Here is a 24,347-nt window from a genome sequence, read left to right on the forward strand (position 1 = left end):
AAAACATAGAAAATGTGGACAAAATCATAAAATTATCTGCCTCAAAGCATCAAAAAGCTACCAAAGTAACCAGGACTTGAAGGCTCTGGTTATCCAAGAGAAAGAAGACTCAATCAATGTACTCAACATTAAAGCTGCTTCTCTTCCTGAGAAATTAATTCTTAAGTAGTTTGAACAAAGAAGTTAACAAACCAAACAGAAAGTAACTTCTAAGAGACAAGGAAGATTATTTGCAATTTTAATAGTCATTCAGGACTGGTGAGATTGAAATTAGTGTTCAGGACTTCCAACACAGCCAGAACTTGAAAAGACAAAAATTTACATAAAAGAGAAGCAACAAATGGTGAGCTGATCACTCGAATTTTCTCCCTTTTAGGCATGTGTCTTTTCACAAGTTGTACAGGACAAGAGGTACAGCCCATCAGAAAATCTTTGTTAAAAACCTAAATAGCTAGTAAGAGCCTTTAGGAGATAAAAATCAAAGCTCAGAGGATTTCCAAGGTAGAGGTACCCTTCTAAACATTCCAGGATTTCAGTTAGAAACCCTCAGTTGCTACTCCTGGGAATAAGTATATGGATCAGAAATATAAATCCTAGAATTCAGTATTGAATCAATAAACCCAGATCGGATTTAAATGATCTGCTACTCTAATTCCTTTCCAGAAGCTAAAGAAAATTCTCTGGAGGGAGAGAAAATCATCCATAGCCTGAAATAAAAAAATTTTCATTCTTAATGTTCAGCATTCAAAAAATACAAGTACACCAAGAGAGAAGATGAAAATAGGAAATGGAAACAAGAGAAGATAAAAATAGAAAATGTAAACAAACCCAGAGATGATAAGCCAGGCACAGAAAGACAAATATCACATGTTCTCCCTCATCTGTGGGAGCTTAAAAAAAAAAAAAAAAAAAAAAAAAAAGTTCGTCTCATGGAGGTATAGGGAGAATGATGGTTACTGAGGCTGGGAAAGGTGAATGGGTGGGGTGAAGGGAGATTGGTTAAATGAGTAGAAACACCTAGCTATATAGAAGGAATATGATCTAATGTTTTATGGCAGAATAGGGCAACTATAGTTAACCAGAGTGCATTGTATATTTCAAAAGATCTAGAAGAGAGGACTTCAAATGTTCTCACCACATAAAAATGATAAATACTTGAGGTGATAGATGTCCTAAATACCATGACTTGATCATTATACATTCTGTGCATGTAACAAAATATCACACATGAACCCCTTAAGTATGTACAAATATTATATATCCACAAAATTTTTTAAATGCTGTAAATGGAAGCAGAGAATAGAGAAGATCACAGAGGAGAATGAAGTCAAAATTATTATTTAAGGTCAGACAAATAACAGTGTATTTGTATAGAATGAGAAGACCAGAAAACAGAAAAACTGAAGGTGCATAAGAAAAAGGGGAGAATTTCTGTAGCGGGTGTTTGAAAAAAGCAAGGGGGATGGGATGTAGTGAAAGAGGACGGATGGACCTTTGCTGGGAACATAAAAAGTTCATGGTAGTTGGGGGAAGGCAGAGTGTATGGCCACTGATTCTGATAAGAGAGTAGATGGGGTAATTGAAATATGCAAATACTCTCTTATTTGTATTGAATGCGCAGTTGGATTAGTGGTCATGAATTTGAAGTGTGACCAGTCAACAAGGTAAGCACATTTTTCTCCAGACTTGTTTATCTGCAGAAGTGTAGGCAGAATTGGATTTACCCAGTGTTGGCAATGATCATTCATAGCTGATACATAAGAAAAAGACACTGAGACATGTACTCTTGATAGACAACTCCACATATGAAGCAATCTACTTTTAAAAACCTGAAACCTGAATATGCTTAAGACTCTAGATCTACCAGGTTACCAAGGGAAGAGAGAGGCTGAGGAATCTGTTACAATTAGGAACTCCAGACTGCAGGAAATTCTACAGGACAAATGACCCAATTTCTACAACAACAACAGCAAAATGAAAGGAGAAAAAGAAGAAATGGAGAGTGAAGTTGTACATTTAAAAAGTCTTGGGTGAGTGCGGAGGCTCACGCCTGTCATCCCAGCACTTTGGGAGTCTGAGGCAGTGGATCAAGTGGGTAATCCTAACGAAATATTTGTTAAATCAAAAATAATAATTCCTGGCCCTGCATAGTGGCTCACACCTCTAATCCTAACACTTTGGGAGGCCAAGATGAAGGATCGCTTCAGCCCAGGAGCTCAAGACTAACCCGGGCAACGTAGTGAGACCTCCATCTCTACAAAAAATAAAAAATTAACCAGGCGTGTTGGCACTTGCCTGGAATCCCAGTTACATAAGAGGCTGAATCAGGATTACTTGAGCTAAGAAGGTGGAGGCTGCAGTGAGCCATGATCCTGCTGCTGCACTCCAGCCTGAGCAACAGAGCCGACCCTGTCTCAAATAATAATAATCATTCCAAAATAAGGGACATAATTTTTAAGGAGAGTTAAAAGGCTGGAAAACAATAGCATATAAGCTGGAAGGGGAGTCTCTGAATTTAAAATGAATTATTTACATTGTTTAGGAGGAGAGTAGAGATATTGATTAGCTCTAGTCTAGTATGTATTGCAAGTTAAAATTTCAAAGGTAACCACAAAAATTGTGTGCCTGTGTGTGTTTGTGTGTGTATGTCCAAACCTATGATAGATGGGGATAACCACATAAAAAAGAACAAAATATGGCTCACATCTGTAATCCCAGCTCTTTGGGGGACCGAGGTGGGCACATCACTTGAAGTCAGGATCCAGGCAGATCAGTTGGAGACCAGCCTGGACAACACGGCAAAACATTGTCTCTCCTAAAAATACAAAAATTAGCTGGGCATGGTCGCAACCACCTGTAATCTCAGCTACTTGAGAGGCTGAGGCAGGAGAATCACCTGAACCCAGGAGGCAGGGGTTATAATGAGCCGAGATCACACCACTGCATTCCAGCCTGGGCAACAGAACAAGACACTGTCTCAAAAAAGAAAAAAAAGAAAGAAAGAACAAAGCAGCTAAGCAGAACCCACTGCGTTGCCAACATGTATGACCAAAGAGAAAGAGGAAAAGAGCCTAGCAACCAGAGCAGGGGACCCATTTACTGGCTCTTGGTGTCTGCTAAGCCGGGGCCTGAGTGGAGGGCCCACGGGCTGGGCTGGGCTGAGATGGGGTTGGGTCATCCATAACCTTCAGAACAGGGCTTCTGGCCATGGGACTGATGGTGTAATTCCTTAGCAACTGCAGGAACACTGGAGAAAAACTCGGAAAAATTGATCTTCTCATCATGATTCCTGTCCTTCTTGAACAACTTTTCTAAGAAATCCGGGCTCTTTCTTTTCCTGTTGGGAGAAGATATCAAACAAAAGGAAGGTTACAACCTGGGGCTGGACTGGGAGGGTGAGAAGGAGATGGCAGAGGCTAAGGGGAAATATGTAGGGGGTGAGGTGGAAGTTGTAGAAGGGTGGGGTTAGGACAGCCGTAATGGATGCAATGGGGAGACCTGACCCTGACGTTTTAACTGGTGACTCTTGGCTCAAATGAGAGCATGCATAGGAGATCCCAAAATTCTGAGGCAAGGTCTGCCTGTGCCCCTTGGAATGTCCAATATTCATTCTGCCCGGGCCAACACGCTTTGGACCCTAGTCTCAAAACTACCTCCACTCCTCTTCATTCCATCAAAATACACCAATTCTGAATCCCCTCCTTGTCGGAGCTCACTCTCTGTGATTCAGTCTGTTGCATTATTTGTGCCAGTGAGTTCAGCGGGTGTTAATGGTTTAATGGTGAAGTTAGATGTCATAGTGAGGGGGAACCAAAAACTCCCCAGGGTTTTAGGGATGCCCCATTTCACTTGGCATTATGATTCTGTGGTATTAACTGCTGCTCCGAGGGGTACATGAAAAGAAGCTTCCAGAAGGAGCAGATGAACCCAGAGTTGAATTTAAAGGGGGAAATTTTTTTGCAGACAGAAGAGAGATAGTTTAAGCCAGGAGACCTTCTCCCGACCCACAAGTCACGTAGCCTGCTGACTGTCTAATAACACTCGTTAACATCACGGTCCCTCTTCCCATCTTACAAAGCATCGCACATGTTTTACCTCATTTAAGTGTTCATGACAACCCCAGGAAATAAGTGACATTGTCCCCATTTTTACATCTAAGGTAACTAAGGCTCCCTGAGTTGGTGTTTACGTATTTGTACCAATGAAATAAGTAAACAGCAGGGGCTGTGCAGGAAATCGGGTCTTCTCACCCCATCCTGGACTCTGTCTACTACACCCCTTCCATTCAGGAGTAGAGGTGCCGTGGCTGGGGAGAGGTGCGAGGTGCTCGCCAGCCTTCCACGCCGGTGCCTCTCCATGAGCTGGTTCTCAGGCCAGTGAGGTCCAGGGGTGCCGTGCACTCCTGCCCCACTCCCACCCAGCTGCTGGGTCCCTGCTCACACAGGCCGACAGGTAGGTGGGGAAATGCGTGACGTTGGACAGCCAGATCTGCAAACGGCATCTGAATCTTGGGTGTATTTGTGACATAGGTTGAGTAAGTCCTTCAGCAGCTCCGCAGCTCCTGTTTCCAGTAAGCTGCAGGAAAGGGCGCCAGTCGCCTGGCTTGCTTTCCAACATCTGAGACTCTGGGAAACAGGGATGAAGGGAGACAGGATACGCAGGGAATGGAGTAAGGGCCGGGGCTGCAGGAAAGGGTGCTGGCCGTCTGGCTTGTTTTCCAACGTCTGAGACTCTGGGTAACAGGGATGAAAGGAGACAGGATAGGCAGGGAATGGAGTAAGGGCTGGGTCTGAAGGGAAGGTGAGAGGCAACCCTGAGATGGAGCAGAAGGAATCTGACAATCCTTCAGTCCAGGTGGAATCCAGAGGAGGGAATAAATGTTTGAGGAGAGGGAGGGGAAGTCATGGAAATTGTAAGGCCCAGGGTGGGATATGTGGCCAGAGGAGGAGGGGGTCGGCTATAGGGGTGGAAGAATGAGGTGGTAGCGTCTGAGGGACCCTGAATTTAAGGTGCTGGGGAAAGTAGGAGTCCGCTTATGGATCCATTACTGCTGAAATCAGCAGTCAGACTCCCCAGCAAAACACTGACATGAAGAAAGGCACTATCACCCCTCGCTTTCCCAGAGCTCTGGGATCTCAGATAAAATATAAAGAACCTGGGTGGTGCCCCGTCCTTGTGGAGCTACTGACAGGTCAGTAATCAACAGCCCGGGGGAGGCCTGAGCCACCCCACTCCATGTGTCTCCTGGATCTCTGGGCTCAAGTCCTCTTACAATGCTCCAGTGGACACTGGAGGACTCTGCCAATCCCTACACATTTGTACCATCCCTGTGCTCCCAACTCTGGGCCCGGCGCTGGGAGCAAGGGGAAATTAAGGGAATGGCACAAACATGAAGGATTCACTCTGGGCCTCTCCGGTGCCTCAGAGCATCTTGAAGAGACCTGAGCCCAGGAAGCCGGGAAATGGACAAACCTCTCAGTAGAAAGAAGGACTGCAGCAGGCAGAGGCGGCGCTGGGGATCCTGGACTCGGCTCTGGCCTCAGTGGTCTACAGAGACATTCTCTGCAGTAGCTCTTCTGTGAGGCTCCCTGGTGTCACAGGACCACCAAAAGTCAGAACAGAAGGGATATAGATTATCCAGTCCAGCCCCTCACTGCCCAAAAGAAGATGCTGAGGCCTGGAGGGAGAGGACAAATGACTTCCCTGCAGGCCGCACAGGCCAATCAGGAACAAGCTGTAACTTGAACCCAGGCATCCCGACTCCCAGCCCAGGGCCTTCCTCCTCATGAATAGGCAGCAAGCAGGCTGGGGCATTGTGCCTTCAACCTCGAAGAAGCACATGGGCACACGGGGACTCACCAGACCCCGCAGAGGAGGCAGAGAAGGGAGGTAAATGGGAGAAGGTTGTTGGGAGGAGAGCAGTGCCTTTGATGATGCTCAGATCTAGGCTGGGACCAGGACTGGGCGCCTGGCGCTTATTCCATCAGTTGCCTCAACATGACGCTGGTCCGGGTGGAAACTCACAGCCGACACTGCCCTAGGGCTCCGTTGTGCCCGCCCAGCGAGCCCCCAGCGGAGTCCTCTTGCCTTTCTAAGTCCTTTGGGGCTGGAACGGAGGGTGATGACAGAGGGAAGGTGAGAGGGATGCTGTGCCGCCAGCACATAGGGCATTTGGGGATTTGCAGGTGGAATCAGAGTCCCTGATTATGGATCCAATGAGTCATTTGAGGAGCTTTCATCACCTGTCGGTAAGGTAAATGCGGCTGTCATTTGTGACAGGTTACCACACGCCAGGCAGTCTGCTAAGAGCTTTGCATGCATTGTCTCATTTAATTCTCAGGAGAATCCTGTGTGGTGGGTATGATTATCTCAGTTTACAGATGTGAACCAAGTTTAGCTAGATTTGCCAAGAGGACACCCCTAGAAACTGGCAGAGCCAGGATTTGAAGCTAAGTCCTACTGACTCTGAAGCCCACTTCTAGCCGTCTGTGGAAATCCAGGATCTGTGCTGTCAGTCTTGGCTGAGCATGGGGTTACCTTGCCCCGCAGGAGCCACTGTCCAGTGCAGTGCACAGCAGAGGAACCAGGACTCTGACCTGGACATGGCCCAGGGACGTTTCTCCAGGCTGTTCTGTGAGTTCTAGGCCCCAGGTGACAGGCAGGAGGCCTCTGTCTTCTCCAGAGCACATGTCCTCCTGCTGGCCACAGTGGCCTCCAGGTCACTCCAGAAGGGACAGCTGCTGAGGAAAGCCCTGTGCTTTCCGAGGAAAACCGCTTTTATTAGAGACGTCTTGCTGGTCCTCCCAGGGCAGCCGGGAAGACAACTGAGATTTTGATCTCATTTTACAGCTGAAGGGAAAAGGTCACTGGCAGGCGGCTTGCACAAAGTCACAGAGCTGGGGAGGGGCAGACATGGGACCTTGTCGCAAACCTCTGACTCCAGTGAGCACCCTTGCTGCATGATCTCAGAGCCCCACCAGATCCCTGGACGCACCAAGACAGCCATGGTCCATCCCCCACAGAAACCTCAGGGGCAGGGACAAGTCCCGCCAACTCACTGGGCTTACCATTGGCCTATGGTGTAATGCAAATTATTCCCCACTGGGAGAGGGGAGCCTGGATTACTCCCTGGGAACCCACCCAGGTACCCTGGTGCTCCTCACAGCTGCTTCTCATGCCTCCTTTGAATAGGGCCTGTTCACAGAGCCCTTCATATTCCCCCTACACCACTCCTCATTCTCCCAGGGTCTGTCAGGAGCACCAGGGGCCTTCCTGACATCAGGGATCTCCGGCTCTGCTACTCTCTCGACTGCCCCTCAGCACATGCGTGCACACACACGAACACGTGCATCTGCACACACACACACATACACTCACGGGCACTGAATACATCTGCACTGGTGCCTTGGAACTGTATCCTCTGCACGGCTTCCCATCTACCCTCCTCCAGCCAGCCCCTCTTTCTGCAGAGTTTTCAGATGTGTTTATTCCAAGATATTTTCTACAGACAAAATTATATGCAGGAGTCAGAGATGCTAAACTATAAAAAAAGCAGAGGAGTTGGGGAAGGAGTGGAGGTGAGGCCATGATCCCGAATCACCTTCAAAGCCCTCCGGTTAAAAGCATGGGTTCCGGACACAGGCTACCACAAAACTTATTATCTCTGTGTGTCAGTGTCCTCATCAGTAAAAGGAGTGACAAAGAGAGTAGATTCCTCCCAGGTTGTTGTGAAAATTAAACAAGTTAATATATGTGAAGGACTTGGGGGGGTAATAAACAAGTGGTATTTACTAAATATACTTACTATTGTTATTCTGTCTATATTCAAGAAAGTAGCATAATGAGGTATTAGTTGCACCACCTTTCCCCAGAGCAGGTGCAGGAGAGGGTACCTGGAAGGTGGTTTCATCTTGAGCAGAAAGGGCAGAACCCCCTTGCCTGTCTCAGAAATGCCGAGTTTTCTACCATCACCTGAGAGTCCCAGGATGAAACTGTGTGTGCAGAAGACAGATCTGAGGGTTAGCCAGCCTCTCTAGTGCTACCTACCCAGGTGTGGCTCCCTTCAGTTAGTATGGAGAGCTAAGGCCTTACCTGAGACATGAGCACAAATGCTCGCCCAACTGATGGGGTTGGTTCCAGCCCGATCCCTGCAGGGAGTCTGTCTAAGACGGTGGTTTGCACAGTGTGCCACGGGGGCCCGCTTGGAAGAACACGTGATGAGATAGAGCAACTGGGGCTCAGGCACCAGCCCAGGAGTTAGCAGCACTGAATTCTAGTCTAGGTGGCGGCGGGTGGGGCCCTTACCTCCTTCTGTAGAGCTGACTTATCTACTGAAGGATGAAAAGAACTCATTTCACGGAATTCTCCTGAGGTTCACAAGAGATAATGGAGACAACGGTAATATATAAATACAAGGAGATGGCAGTTTTGTTTTTGTTGGATTTTTTTTTAAACAATAGTGATCTTCTTTTCTTTTTTAATTTAATTTTATGTTTTTTTTAAGTTCCAGGACACATGTGTAGGATGTGTAGGTTTGTTACATAGGTAAACATGTACCATGGTGGTTTGCTGCACCGATCAACCCATCACCTAGGTATTAAGCCCCACTTGCATTAATTATGTATCTTGATGCTCTTCCTCCCCTCGCCACAGCGACAGGTCCCAGTGTGTTTTGTTCCCCTCCCTGTGTCATCATGTTCTCATTGTTCAGCTCCCACTTACACGTGAGAACTTGCAGTGCTTGGGTTTCTGTTCCTGTGTTAGTTTGCTGATGATAATGGCTTCCGGAAATGGCAGTTTTGAGAGACTTAGGGCCGATAAGGTTAATTGGAGCCAGGTCAGGTGGAGCAGCAAATTAAAACTAGCAAGAGAAAGCCTGACAAGGAGGTGACAGGTGCATCGAAATGAGAAACAGGCAACTTGCTCCGAACAAACCATGTGGCCAGCAGTAGGCACACCCCAGGCCTCTCTTTTTTCATCCATAAAATCGTATGAAATCCAGTGTCATGAGGGAGTGCTCCCATATCAGCAACACGCTTCCCCACCACCTTTATAATGCACTCTCCTTGATCCAGCACCCTCGGTGTCCCTTCTGAGACATACTCTCCTGGTTCCTCCTGCGTCCTCTGAAGGCAGGGGTTGGCCATTGGAATTGCTGATACTGAACTAAGTACCCTGGCTTAAGTGAGGGTGACAGGGTCCTACAGCAGTAGAGGGAGGTGACAGAACTTAACCATTAGAAGCAAGGTGGCCTCACAACATACCAGGCAGCAAGATTAGGCTGGCCGTGGGGGAGTGTGTCCCGCAGGGATCTACACAGACGGCTAAAGAGCATGGTGCTCCTAGGAACAAGATACACAGGCATCTCTTTCAGAAGGAATTTAGCCTTGCCCACAGAGAGGTCTGGCCTCTGCCCTGGGCTTCTGCAGGTCATGTCTAAGCCCTGAAAATATCATCCTTAAGAAGAGTGTCCTTGTTTTCCTGGAGTTTAGAACCACTCCAGAAAGCCCAACAATGTGATTGACGGTGGAGACTTTGAGTCACATGTTATCAGCTTAACCTCTGGAGGGCTGGAGACTGAGGTCAGTCACACAGGCAGTGTACCAAACGGTCTTCATAAAAACTCTGGTCACCAAAGCTCAGACAAGGTTCTCTGGTTGGCAAAGCCACAGGCTGTTGCCAGGAGCAGCACTGCCCATGACTGCAGGGGGAGAGGATGACTGGATGCTCCCGCTTGGAGCTTTCCTGGACTCTGCCCCATGTGTCTCTTTCTGATATATTGTAGTCTGTGTCTTCTCCTTGTAATCCACAACTTTGAGTATAACCACGTTCAGTGAGTGCTGCAAGTTCTTCTGGAAAACTATCAAAACACAGGGTACTGCTAGAGACCCCTGAACTTGTAATTGGTGTCAACAGTGACGGCTGTCTTGTGGACTGTGCTTCCTCTAACTCTAAAACAGCCAACAGGGTACAACTTAATATAATCAATAAAAAGAAGCAAGAATGGATGAGCAGAAGGCTGAGATCAGTCACCAGATAGAAAAGTACCATCTCTTGTCCACTCTCCACACCTGAGCCGGTTCTCGACCCCAAACCCATCAATAGAAAGAGAAACCTGGTCCCCATAGAGAGACATTGTCATACCACAGCAAGTGCATATAACAGCGATTTCCTCACCTTCACCTAAGGTGCCTATGGCCAATTCCTCTGCTTAATCAGTTAGGCTCCTCGTGCCAGGACCCCAATTGCCCCCAAAAAGACGTAACACAGGAAGGGTAATTGATTGTGATCACCATGTAAGACTGCTTCTACATAATGGAATAAGGAGAATTTTTCTGAGACTCAGGTGATCCCCTGGGGATATCAATTATTATCCCTACATATAGTTTTAACAGTAAATGGGTAAATACAGCAACCAAGATCTGATAAGGGCATAGGAACCAGGAGCATGCATCCCTCAGGGATGAGAGTCTGCGTCACCCCCCAAGGCAAGCCACCTAGACCAGCAGAGGTGCCAGCCACCCGGAGGGAAATCTATAATAAATCATAGAGGGGGGAGAGGATGTGCATTAGTTGTGACCTGTAAAACAACTGCAGCAGGACGGCCTGTAGTAGCCCCAACTCTTCTCTTGCAAAATTACCCAGAAATCAAAATCAACTAGAATTGAGAAACAATCACTGGATAGAATGAATCTGACGTGAGAACCAAATGGATCCGAGTGGGCACAAGCTGTGGACTGTAGTAGATGCTGTGATGCCCACCCTCATCCCTGTTACCTGATCCATGTGCCCGTCACCAGCATCTGTCAGTGTTGGCCACTAACAGGGCAAGACTGCACCCTTCTCCTAAGAGCAGCCCCTGATCCAATGGAGCTCCCAGCCCAGAAATGCCTAAAAGGCTCTGTCTCTCCCTGGGGGTGGCCCGTAGCCAGTGACAAATGGTGCAGGGGTACACAAGGTGGGCTTCTTTGCCTCCAGGTGGGGCAACTCCATTCAGGCTGCAGACCTCCCTGTGGGATGAGAAGAAAGCTAGACTGAGGCCAAGCTCCTGTCTCCGATGAGCTTTTTCCCTGAACATGCTCTCACCCCCACATCCTCCCAGGTTTCTCCTGAAAGCATTCCCTGATAAACCATATCACTTGCACGGGAATCCCCATCTTAGTCTCTACTTCTAGGAAATCTGACTGTGAACTTACCCCAAATAAGTTCCCCTGGTAAAATAGAAAGGGTGATGTCAGCCAAGTATCAAGAGTGAGGAGAATGCAAGAATCTGATAAGAAAGGAGGATAAACCAGGCAAGGTCACAAGCCCCATGGTCCCAGTTACTTGGGAAGATGAGGCCAGAGGATTGAGTCTGCAGTGAGCTATGATCACATCACTGCATTCCAGTCTGGGTGACAGTGAAAGATCACATCTACTTTAAAAAACATTTTGTAATGGAGGGGGCCGGGTACAGTGGTTCACATCAGTAGTTCCAGCACTTTGGGAGGCTGAGGCAGGATTGCTTAAAGCCAGGAGTTTGAGACCAGCCTGGGCAACCTAGCAAGACCCATCTCTGGCTATTTTAAAAATAGCCAGATGTAGTGTCCTGCACCTGTAGTCCTAGCTATTACGAAGGCTGAGGCAGGAGGATCTTGAGCTCAGGAAGTCAAGGCTGCATCATTGATCTATGATGGCACCACTGCATTCTATCCTGGGAGACAGAGCAAGACCCTGTCTCAAAAAAAAAAAAAAAAGGATAGGCCGGGCACGGTGGCTCATGACTGTAATCCCAGCACTTTGGGAGGTCGAGGTGGGTGGATCACTTGAGGCCAGAAGTTCAAGACCAGCCTGGCCAACATGGTGAAACCCCGCCTCTCAAAATACAAAAATTAGCAGGAGGTGATGGCTCACACCTGTAATTCCAACTACCTGGGAGGCTTAGGCATGAGAATCCCTTGAATCAGGGAGATGGAGGTTGCAGTGAGCTACGGTTGAGCCACTGCACTCCAGCCTAGGTGACAGAGGGAAACTCCCATCAAAAAGAAAAAAAAAGAAGAAAGAAAGGAGGATAATCCCATGACATGAGGCTCAAAGATGGAGGAATTTACAGGGGTGTAAGGAATAATGGGGAAATGGTCTAAACATGACCCTGGTGATTAAGATGAATGCTGACCCTGCTGCCTGGCCCGAAGGGTTTGGAGGACTTAAAACTGGGAAGAAATAGCAACACCCAGTGGAGAGGCCACAAGAAGGTGGGCATCTTGTGGGGAGGACCAGCCACTGCAACATTTTCATTTCTGCATTTTCATTGCCTGGCAGAGTACAAGGCTCAGAGACAAGCATCACTAACTGTCTCCTCCCTGCCCTTCATCTGACGCTCCTTATCCAACAATGACCACCCCAAAAGCATGGACCTGAATCAGCTGGACTCGTAGCCAGTTCCATGTGTTTTGGAAGGATTTCCCCACTGACTCAAGACTGACTCTTTTGCCTTTGCATCCCCAGTGCCCAGCCAGATGCTGGCATTCAGCAAACCACATGTCAGAGAGAGACAACAATATCCGCTCACACTGATCCCAACAAGCAGACACAGGAGCAAGGCCAGAGCTGCAGGGGCCAGGCCAGAGGACAGGGGTCTAGTGCTCATGCCACTGCTGCTCCTTTCTACTCATGAGAGTGGTGCAGAGAGCAAGTGCACATCTGGCCTCTGGCAAGGCCCCAGGCAAGGGTTCCAGTTTACACCCCGCTCTAGGGTCGCCAAGCTAGGCAGGATGCATGCTCCCAGGTGTGTGAGCACAGGCGAATCTGAAACCCCAACAACCAAAAAAGAAGAATGACCCAGTCAGGACTCAGGGCACTGCGGGGAGCATTCTGGAAGCAGACATCTGCTAGGGAGCACTTCTGCATCTAGTGGAGCATCTACAAAGCAGTTAACGAATAACTTCCTGTTCTGTCTAAGATACACACAGCCGAGGAAAAGGAGGAAGTATCTTGTGGGAGTAGATGCTTTATTGTTCATGGGGGTCTCCAGAGGCCCCTGGGTGGGGCGGGATGACTGGCTCCCCCCGAAACAAAGCACCGCTCCATGCATTATCTTGTGGTAGTCTATGGCTACATCCCCCAGCAAGGAAAGAAACTCAAAATAATTAATCTTCTTATCCTTATACTCATCTTTTTTCTCAAAGGCAGTGGACAAGTAATCTGTGTCGCTTTTTTCCTGCATGGAGAGAAACACACAAGAAAGAAAAATGAGATTTGAATTGGAAAAAGAAGAAAGAGGCATCCTGTGGTGTGAACATGGCAAGCGGGTAAGTGGGACAGGGGTGGGTGGAAGACAGAGAGCAGCAATGCTGGGTTGTTCCTGAGGAGTTCTCCATTGAGTGACTCCATGAGGAAAACACAGGGATTGGTGTCAGGCTCCGCCAGGAACCACACTGGTAAAAAGTGAGGGGCCTTCATCAGCCACAGACCCGCAGACCCACCCACCTACCCACCCATACAGGCGCTGTCTCCATTCTCCCCAGGGGCCCAGCACAGGCTGACCGCCTTCCTTCTCTTACATGTCGACTCTTCTCCCATTCCATTTCTTTCCCATTCCAACTGTTAAGTGCCAGGTTTCCTTTCTTTAGGACGCAGTGCTCTATTCTCTCTGTTACGTTTTGCTAATAAGAGTGATGCACTCAAACAGTGAAATAAAACCCAGTATATGAATGAGCTCTGCCAAATGTAAAGGGTGGTGCTCATGTTATCAATATTCTGATTTCCATTGAGTTTCATCTTGACAAGGCTCCACTTGAACCCAGAGAAGTGACTCTCACAGAGGGATGAGGTTATGTTGGGCAGAAGAAATAAATGGCCAGAATATGTGTGCAACCTCTCCAGGTCACACGGCAGGGGGCCCAATGGTGGGACAGGAGCCCAGCATGTCTGATTCTCAGCTCCAGTGTCCATCCCCTGAATGGTTAGTCTCTCCACGGGGCTGCTCCTGCCTAGGGCTGGGACAGATGGATCAGTGAGGCATATCAGGCTCAGAATTACCCAATAAAAATAGTGAATTCAGCTCCCAGACATGACTCCTCAGACACGTCACAACACACGGGACCTCTCCAAGAATCACTACTTCATTGCCCTGCATAAATATGAATGCTCTCCCAGGCCAGGGCAGGCAGAGTCCCCACCCACACAGCCACGGAGGAAGTTGAGGAAATTCCCCCTCATCAAGTTCACCAGACCTGGCACGTCAATCGTACCATCATCTCCACTGTATTGGTGAAACATCGAAACTATGTCCAACATGACTTTCTCACCTGGAGGGATGCTCATCTTTGCTTTCAAAAAGCCTTCAGGAAATAAAAACAAGGATTTTTTTTCCTTCTCTAGTGAATGACTGATATTAAGAAGATGAGAAAGGGTTTAGGAGCAAATGAGGACAAGGCTAAGGTGGACCAGAGAAACCTGTGTTTCTCTGTGTGGTGGGATAAATTGCTTCCAAACAGGAGGGTAGCGCCATACCTGGGATCTAGGCTCACACAGACCAGGGAGCAACAGGAGAAGAGGAGACAAGCAGAAGCCCAGCTGTGGGCAGTGCTTGCGAGAGGGAGAATCAGGGAGACACAGGGTCCAACAACACATGGAAGAACTAAACCCTGAGCAGGGACCCCCAGCCACAGTCAGCACATAGCAGATCCCACTCCTCAAACAGCACCAAATCCATCTCGTCCAGCCTCACAGCTGGGGTGAGAGTCACGGGGGCAGGACAATGGCCTTGGTGATCTGGTCTCCGACCCTTCTGGGCTGCTTCAGGAACCAGACACCATGGGCCCCACCTTGACTCAAGTGCAAGCCCTGCATGACGCGGTGCATGCAGGCTCCGGGTGCACATGTGAGCACGGACATGAGTGTGAGCAGGAAACACAGCCTTGTCCCGAGCACAGGGGGCCCTTTGTAGACCCTCACAGGAATGTGAAAGAGGCACGGGTGACCACAGCTAGCCTCTGTTAAAAAGAATAGAAATAACTCCTGGTTCTTAAGCTGCCGGATGGGGTGGGAGTGAGGTGGGGGTCGCTTCATGTCTGCTCTTGGGAATTATCTGCACCCTCTGAATCACCAAGGCTGGACATTATTTAAATAAAAAGTTCTGACTTCCCAAAGCAGATCCTCCAGCCAATACTCAGTCTGGGCTGGCCTGCACCCCCAGGCAGAAACATAGGACAGTGCAGTTCCCATTTCCTGCACTTTCCAAAGAACCAGAAAATGACCTTTGCTCATGCCTGTGGGCATCTGACAGTAAACCCCCATCACCTTCCAATGCAAGAGAAAGCTGTGTGCTGGCAACTCACTAAGAGGTGCCCTCTAAAGCCTTTTTGAATCTGAGGCCAAGGCCAGGGGCTGAGCCCCGTGCCCAGAGGGTGACTGAGAATTTGCAGGTTGTAATAGGGAATGAGGAAGAGTCACGGGCTGGGAGTCAGGTCTAGACCAAGCTGTGCCACCCTGAGCTGTGTGACCTTGGACGAGACACACCCCTCTCTGGGCCTCAGCATCTCCACATGTGCAATGAGGGTCAGGATTGGATGATCTCCTATCACACTTAGCTCTGACATTTGAAGACTCTCTGAGTCTGCAGTCTGGGGACATACAGGTGACAGTATCTCTGGGGGGAGCCATAGACAAAGCCACAGGGCCCTGGGATGTCAGAGCACTGCTCACTACAGGAATCTCTCTCCTTTTAAGTGTTAGGTGAGCTTTAAGAGAAGAGCCAGTTCTTGATATGCTCCCTTGCCAGTTTTGCTCTGCATGGGGCTAGCCCGTCTGTGATTCCTCCTGTCGAGGCTTTCTTGAGGTCCTGAGCTTCTATGACCCAGGCATCCTGCTGACACTTGGGATCCACCACTACTCTCCAGCCCACAGACAGCCAACCTGGGCTTGAACAGAGGATGGGCCGCTGCACCATCCTCCTTCCCCTGGAGAGGGAGGGTAACTTGCAGGTGTTTTCTTCTCCCAGCTCCAGGAATGTGCTTAACACCGAAAAGAAGTGAGGACCAGAGACCCAGCAGCTTCCTGCTGTAGTTGACCCTCTCAAGTGTCTCCATAAGCCATGGGATAAGTGATCTAGGACTCTTCTACCATAGGATGGTTCTTTATACCGAGGTGGGGCCACCCAGAGGGTGTCAGACACGTGCCCCGGATTTGAGGGTCACCTGTGCTGTTTGTCCTCCTAGAAAGTGAGAGGATAAGAGAGAACCACCCCTCTGTACTATGAGGCAGTCCCTGGAGCTGTGTCCTGATGGGTGGAGGGCGGGTCAGCCACTCCCTCGCGATTGGGTTCCTCTCCCTTGGCTTCATTCTCTCCTCTCACGGCCTGAGCACCTCTTAGTGTCTGGCCTCCTGCTCAGTTCTGGGACAGGAGAAAGATGCTCCACACCGAAGCTGAGGCAGGAACCGTCAGGCTGGGGGACCATAAGAATGCTTGGGTGGAGCAGGTGACAGAGCAGAGGACAGGGTGAAGGCCAGATGAATGCTATTGTTCTTGGCTAGGAGCCAGAGGAGGACTCGTGTGACATGCAGGGCGTGTACAGGGACTTGATGAGAGCTGACACTATCTGATAGCCTACTCTGTGCCCAGCACCAGGGTCCCTGCCATGGGAGCAGGGGAGGAGCACAGGGCAAGGCCAGCTGCCCCTGTCCCCAACAGCCCCAGTCCCCTTCAGCCAGGAAAGCAGTTTCCAGGCGTCCCACCCAGCAGAACTCCGTTTCTGTGGCCAGAACTGAGTGGGACACACGGTCAGTCTTAGTTGCCATCGGGGCAGGCAGAGCAGGAAGAGAACTGTCAGGAGTGGCTCAGACCATGCGGGACTCACCTCCTGGCCCTGGACAGTATAAACACTGAAGCAAAACTGGGGAACAGTGAGCTCTGAAAAGGGCCTGAGTACTGAGCTGGCCACAGTCAGTGCTGGCCTCATGCATCCTTCTCCTCATACCCAGGCACGAACCGTGGGTTTTAAATTTTTATGATTTTATTTTCTTTTTTAGTTACAGTTGTCTCGGTCCTGATATGATGTGTTTTTCTGCCCTTGAGCGTTTGTTCATGGCTGGGATCTGGGTCGGTTTTCACTTCCTTTGGCTGGTGATCAGGTGTCAGCCTTCACTCAGGCACCACCTCCAGCTGGGTTTTCCTGTGTCGGCCTCTCCTCCCTGAAGTTTCTGCTCTCTTCTTAGGGCCGACACAGCCTCACTGTACATCTTTTAGCAGCTACAGGTTCTATTTTATTCTTTTTCTATGTTTTCTTTCTTTCTTTCTTTCCTTCCTTCCTTTCTTTCTCTCTCTCTTTCTTCTTTCTTTTATTTTCTTTTCTTTCTTTCTTTTCTTTCTTTCCTTTCTCTCTTTCTTCTTTCTTTCTTTATTCTTTGTTCTTTCTTTCTTTCCTTCTTTCTTTTTGAGACAGGGTGTCATTCGTTCCCTGAGGCTGGAGTGCAGTGGCATGATCATAGCTCACGGTAACCTTAAACTCCTGGGCTCAAGTGATCCTCCTGCCTCAGCCTCACAAGTAGCTGGGACCACAGTCATGAGTCATCCTGCTCAGCCTCGTTTCTTCTTATCTTCTAAAATGTGAGCATCCTGAGGTGAGCTGAGTCCCCCACCCCTTTTTTAAAAAATGCACTGTTATATCTTCAACATAAAGAGGAGCGAGTGCTTCACCTCTCATTAAATGTAGATTGAATGAATGGGTCTATGACTCAGCTCAGAATGGCTGAGGGGACCTAGCTGAGTAAACTTGGGATGTTTCTTTAATCTTAACATCTCAATTCCCTCTTTCCTAAATTGGGGATAGCAGCACCTACCTCAGAGTGTTGTGAGGACTAAAGAGAAACTCATGTACAGCAGGGATCTGAAATTCCATCCTTTTCTGATCCAGAGTCCTAATGTTCTCTCTCCCATTCCCTGTCCTAATCTGACACATCCACTGGCTGCCCCAGACCTGGATTAGGTTGGAACAGAGAAGGCTTCAGGTGACATCTCTGGGGGTGGTGTAGGACCTGGTGACCTGAGATTCTGGCCAGAAACCCTAAGCATAGTCTCCTGTGTGTGTCCCAACCATCTGATGTAGGGCAAAGCTCCAAAAAACAGATGGGAGAGGTGGCTCTAGGCCTCCCAGCCCCTGGGAAGAGCCAGGCTGAGCCTTATAGAGACTGCTCTTTGTCCAAACACACAAATGTCACTCATCCTTCTCCTCATGACGCTTCCCAGCTCCGATAACTCTCACCTACCTCTCTGCCTTTTCTAGCAGTGCCCAGTGTCTGGCCTGCCATTCACTTTCTCCTGTAGGAGGAAAGAGGACTGTGGATGACTACGCAGGAGCCTGGGTGTAGGCCCAGCTCTGCCACCAGCCGGGTTGAGTGACCTTCACTCGCGCCCGAGAGCCCACATCTGTACAACCAGGTGGCTGGACCAGACCTGTCCATTGCTCCTTTGGGATCTCCTGCGACAACTCCTGTGGAAATGTCCCCAGTGGGACCTGAGCACAGGACCTTCCCTGTCTTCCTCCTCCCTGGATTCATCCTCCTGTTGGGGTCTGGGGTACTGAATCCCCTCCCCAAGTCTGCCCCCACAGAGGGCTAAAGTCCCCTGAGAATGCCTTGGAGGCTCCTTGAAGCCCCAGGCCTGGAACCTCCACACATCATAGCCCTGGTAAGATGATCTGCCCCTACCTGGGTAAGGTATTGAGCAACCAAAGCTCCCTCACTGCCTATTACAACCTGCAAATTCTCAGTCACCCTCTGGGCATGGGGCTCAGCCCCTGGCCTTGGCCTCAGATTCAAAAAGGCTTTAGAGGGCTCCTCTTAGTGAGTTGCCAGCACACAGCTTTCTCTTGCATTGGAAGGTGATGGGGGTTTACTGTCAGATGCCCACAGGCATGAGCAAAGGTCATTTTCTGGTTCTTTGGAAAGTGCAGGAAGTGGGAACTGCACTCTCCTATTTTTCTGCCTGGGGGTGCAGGCCAGCCCAGACTGAGTATTGGCTGGAGGATCTGCTTTGGGAAGTCAGAACTTTTTATTTAAATAATGTCCAGCCTTGGTGATTCAGAGGGTGCAGATAATTCCCAAGAGCAGACATGAAGCGACCCCCACCTCACTCCCACCCCATCCGGCAGCTTAAGAACCAGGAGTTATTTCTGTTCTTTTTAACAGAGGCTAGCTGTGGTCACCCGTGCCTCTTTCACATTCCTGTGAGGGTCTAGGAAGGGCCCCCTGTGCTCGGGACAGGGCTGTGTTTCCTGCTCACACTCATGTCCGTGCTCACATGTGCACCCGGAGCCTGCATGCACCGCGTCATGCAGGGCTTGCACTTGAGTCAAGGTGGGGCCCATGGTGTCTGGTTCCTGAAGCAGCCCAGAAGGGTCGGAGACCAGATCACCAAGGCCATTGTCCTGCCCCCGTGACTCTCACCCCGGCTGTGAGGCTGGACGAGATGGATTTGGTGCTGTTTGAGGAGTGGGATCTGCTATGTGCTGACTGTGGCTGGGGGTCCCTGCTCAGGGTTTAGTTCTTCCACGTGTTGTTGGCCCCTGTATCTCCCTGCTTCTCCCTCTCACAAGCACTGCCCACAGCTGGGCTTCTGCTTGTCTCCTCTTCTCCTGTTGCTCCCTGGTCTGTGTGAGCCTAGATCCCAGGTATGGCCCTACCCTCCTCTTGGGAAGCAATTTATCCCACCACACAGAGAAACACAGGTTTCTCTGGTCCACCTTAGCCTTGTCCTCATTTGCTCCTAAACTCCTTCTCATCTTCTTAATATCAGTCATTCACTAGAGAAGGAAAAAAAATCCTTGTTTTTATTTCCTGAAGGCTTTTTGAAAGCAAAGATGAGCATCCCTCCAGGTGAGAAAGTCATGTTGGACATAGTCGCGATGTTTCACCAATACAGTGGAGATGATGATACGATTGACGTGCCAGGTCTGGTGAACCTGATGAAGGAGAATTTCCCCAACTTCCTCCGTGGCTGTGTGGGTGGGGACTCTGCCTGCCCTGTCCTGGGAGAGCATTCATATTTGTGCAGGGCAATGAAGTAGTGATTCTTGGAGAGGTCCCGTGTGTTGTGACGTGTCTGAGGAGTCATGTCTGGGAGCTGAATTCACTATTTTTATTGGGTAATTCTGAGCCTGATATGCCTCACTGATCCATCTGTCCCAGCCCTAGGCAGGAGCAGCCCCGTGGAGAGACTAACCATTCAGGGGATGGACACTGGAGCTGAGAATCAGACATGCTGGGCTCCTGTCCTGCCACTGGGCCCCGTGCCGTGGGACCTGGAGAGGTTGCACACATATTCTGGCCATTTATTTCTTCTGCCCAACATAACCTCATCCCTCTGTGAGAGTCACTTCTCTGGGTTCAAGTGGAGCCTTGTCAAGATGAAACTCAATGGAAATCAGAATATTGATAACATGAGCACCACCCTTTACATTTGGCAGAGCTCATTCATATACTGGGTTTTATTTCACTGTTTGAATGCATCACTCTTATTAGCAAAACATAAGAGAGAGAATAGAGCACTGTGTCCTAAAGAAAGGGAACCTGGCACTTAACAGTTGGAATGGGAAAGAAATGGAATGGGAGAAGAGTCGACATGTAAGAGAAGGAAGGCGGTCAGCCTGTGCTGGGCCCCTGGGGAGAATGGAGACAGCGCCTGTACAGGCGGGTAGGTGGGTGGGTCTGCGGGTCTGTGGCTGATGAAGGCCCCTCACTTTTTACCAGTGTGATTCCTGGCGGAGCCTGACACCAATCCCTGTGTTTTCCTCATGGAGTCACTCAATGGAGAACTCCTCAGGAACAACCCAGCATTGCTGCTCTCTGTCTTCCACCCACCCCTGTCCCACTTACCCGCTTGCCATGTTCACACCACAGGATGCCTCTTTCTTCTTTTTCCAATTCAAATCTCATTTTTCTTTCTTGTGTGTTTCTCTCCATGCAGGAAAAAAGCGACACAGATTACTTGTCCACTGCCTTTGAGAAAAAAGATGAGAATAAGGATAAGAAGATTAATTATTCTGAGTTTCTTTCCTTGCTGGGGGATGTAGCCATAGACTACCACAAGATAATGCATGGAGCGGTGCTTTGTTTCGGGGGGAGCCAGTCATCCCGCCCCACCCAGGGGCCTCTGGAGACTCCCATGAACAATAAAGCATCTACTCCCACAAGATACTTCCTCCTTTTCCTTGGCTGTGTGTATCTTAGACAGAACAGGAAGTTATTCGTTAACTGCTTTGTAGATGCTCCACTAGATGCAGAAGTGCTCCCTAGCAGATGTCTGCTTCCAGAATGCTCCCCGCAGTGCCCTGAGTCCTGACTGGGTCATCCTTCTTTTTTGGTTGTTGGGGTTTGAGATTCACCTGTGCTCACACACCTGGGAGCACGCATCGTGCCTAGCTTGGCGACCCTAGATCGGGGTGTAAACTGGAACCCTTGCCTGGGGCTTTGCCAGAGGCCAGATGGGCACTTGCTCTCTGCACCACTCTCATGAGTAGAAAGGAGCAGCAGTGGCATGAGCACTAGACCCCTGTCTTCTGGCCTGGCCCCTGCAGCTCTGGCCTTGCTCCTGTGTCTGCTTGTTGGGATTAGTGTGAGCGGATATTGTTGTCTCTCTCTGACATGTGGTTTGCTGAATGCCAGCATCTGGCTGGGCACTGGGGATGCAAAGGCAAAAGAGTCAGTCTTGAGTCAGTGGGGAAATCCTTCCAAAACACATGGAACTGGCTACGAGTCCAGCTGATTCAGGTCCATGCTTTTGGGGTGGTCATTGTTGGATAAGGAGCGTCAGATGAAGGGCAGGGAGGAGACAGTTAGTGATGCTTGTCTCTGAGCCTTGTACTCTGCCAGGCAATAAAGATGTGGAAATGAAAATGATGCAATGGTTGTTCCTCCCTACAAGATGCCCATCTTCTTGTGGCCTCTCCACTGGGTGTTGCTATTTCTTCCCAGTTTTAAGTCCTCCAAACCCTTCGGGCCAGGCAGCAGAGTCAGCATTCATGTTAATCACCAGGGTCATGTTTAGACCATTTCCCCATTATTCCTTACACCTCTGTAAATTCCTCCATCTTTGAGCCTCATGTCACGGGATTATCCTCCTTTCTTTCTTCTTTTTTTTTTCTTTTTGATGGGAGTTTCCCTCTGTCACCTAGGCTGGAGTGCAGTGGCTCAACCTTAGCTCACTGCAACCTCCATCTCCCTGGTTCAAGCGATTCTCATGCCTCAGCCTCCCAGGTAGTTGGAATTACAGGTGTGAGCCATCACCTCCTGCTAATTTTTGTATTTTGAGAGGCGGGGTTTCACCATGTTGGCCAGGCTGGTCTTGAACTTCTGGCCTCAAGTGATCCACCCACCTCGACCTCCCAAAGTGCTGGGATTACAGTCATGAGCCACTGTTCCTGGCCATCTTTTTTTTTTTTTTTTTTTTTTTTTTTTTTTTTTTTTTTTTTTTTTTTTGAGACAGGGTCTTGCTCTGTCTCCCAGGATAGAATGCAGTGGTGCCATCATAGATCAATGATGCAGCCTTGACTTCCTGAGCTTCAGATGATCAAACTTCTCCAAGCTAAAGGAGGAAGTTCGAACACATCACAAAGCAGCTAAAAACCTTGAAAAAAGATTAGACAAATGGCTAACTAGAATAACCAATGTAGAGAAGTCCTTAAATGACCTGATAGAGCTGAAAACCATGGCACAAAAATACGTGACAAATGCACAAGCTTCAACAACCGATTCGATCAACTGGAAGAAAGGGTATCAGTGATTGAAGATCAAATAAATGAAATGAAGCAAGAAGAGAAGTTTAGAGAAAAAAGTAAAAACAAACAAACAAAGCCTTCAAGAAATATGGGACTATGTGGAAAGACCAAATCTACATCCAACTGTTGTACATGAAAGTGACGGGGAGAATGGAACCAAGTTGGAAAACACTCTGCAGGATATTATGCAGGAGAATTTCCCCAACCTAGAAAGGCAGGACAACATTCTAATTCAGGAAATACAGAGAACGCCACAAAGATACTCCTCAAGAAGAGAAACTCCATGACACATAACTGTCAGATTCACCGAAGTTGAAATGAAGGAAAAAGTGTTAAGGGCAATCAGAGAGAAAGGTCAGGTTACCCACAAAGGGAAGCCCATCAGACTAACAGTGGATCTCTCAGCAGAAACTACAAGCCAGAAGAGAGTGGGGGCCAATATTCAACATTCTTAAGGGAAAGAATTTTCAACCCAGAATTTCATATCCAGCCAAACTGTTTCATAAGTGAAGGAGAAATAAAATCCTTTACAGACAAGCAAATACTGAGACAGTTTGTCACCACCAGGCCTGCCCTACAAGAGACCCTGAAGGAAGCACTAAACATGGAAAGGAACAACTGGTACCAGCCACTGCAAAAATATGCCAAAATGTAAAGACCATTGATGCTAGGAAGAAACTGCACCAACTAATGAGCAAAATAACCAGCTAACATCATAAAGAAAGGATCAAATTCACACATAACAATATTAACCTTAAATGTAAATGGGCTAAATGCTCCAATTAAAAGACACAGACTGGCAAATTGGATAAACAGTCAAGACCCATCAGTGTGCTATATTCAGGAGATCCATCTCACGTGCAGAGACACACATAGGCTCAAAATAAAGGGATGGAGGAAGATCTACCAAGCAAATGGAAAACAAAAAAAGGCAGGGGTTGCAATCCTACTCTCTGATAAAACAGACTTTAAACCAACAAAGATCAAATGAGACAAAGAAGGCTATTACATAATGGCAAAGGGATCAATTCAACAAGAAGAGCTAACTATCCTAAGTATATATGCTCCCAATACACGAGCACCCAGATTCATAAAGCAAGTCCTTAGAGATGTACAAAGAGATTAAGACTCCCACACAATAATAATGGGAGACTTTAACACCCCACTGTCAACGTTAGACAGATCAATGAGTCAGAAATCCTCAATAAAATAATGGCAAACCGAATCCAGCAGCACATCAAAAAGCTTATACACCATGATCAAGAGGGCTTCATCCCTGGGATGCAAGGCTGGTTCAACATAGGCAAATCAATAAACGCAATCCAGCATATAAACAGAACCAAAGACAAAACCACATGGTTATCTCAATAGATGCAGAAAAGACCTTTGACAAAATTCAATAGCCCTTCATGCTAAAAACTCTCAATAAATTTGGTATAGATGGAATGTATCTCAAAATAATAAGAGCTATTTATGACAAACCCACAACCAATATCATACTGAATGGGCAAAAACTGGAAGCATTCCCTTTGAAAACTGGCACAAGACAGGGATGCCCTCTCTCACCACTCCTATTCAACATAGTGTTGGAAG

General features: G+C 48.4%; 1 protein-coding gene across 38 annotated transcripts in view; it reads left to right on the forward strand.

The window, feature by feature from the left end:
* Positions 1-24,347, forward strand: part of S100A1 (S100 calcium binding protein A1) — a 1,186,348-nt gene that overhangs the window by 981,947 nt on the left and 180,054 nt on the right. Inside the window, exon 1 of one of the 38 annotated variants that reach the window (XM_050753902.1) lies at positions 18,867-18,870. The exons of 36 other annotated variants lie outside the window; for them this stretch is intronic. The gene's annotated coding sequence lies outside the window, so the exon portion shown is untranslated. Of the gene's footprint in view, positions 1-18,866; positions 18,871-21,095; positions 21,100-24,347 lie in introns of those variants that run through there. One more of the 38 variants, XM_050754111.1, reaches the window with a different exon arrangement.

Source organism: Macaca thibetana, chromosome 1 (genome assembly GCF_024542745.1).
Source record: "Macaca thibetana thibetana isolate TM-01 chromosome 1, ASM2454274v1, whole genome shotgun sequence".
NCBI lineage: Eukaryota > Metazoa > Chordata > Mammalia > Primates > Cercopithecidae > Macaca > Macaca thibetana.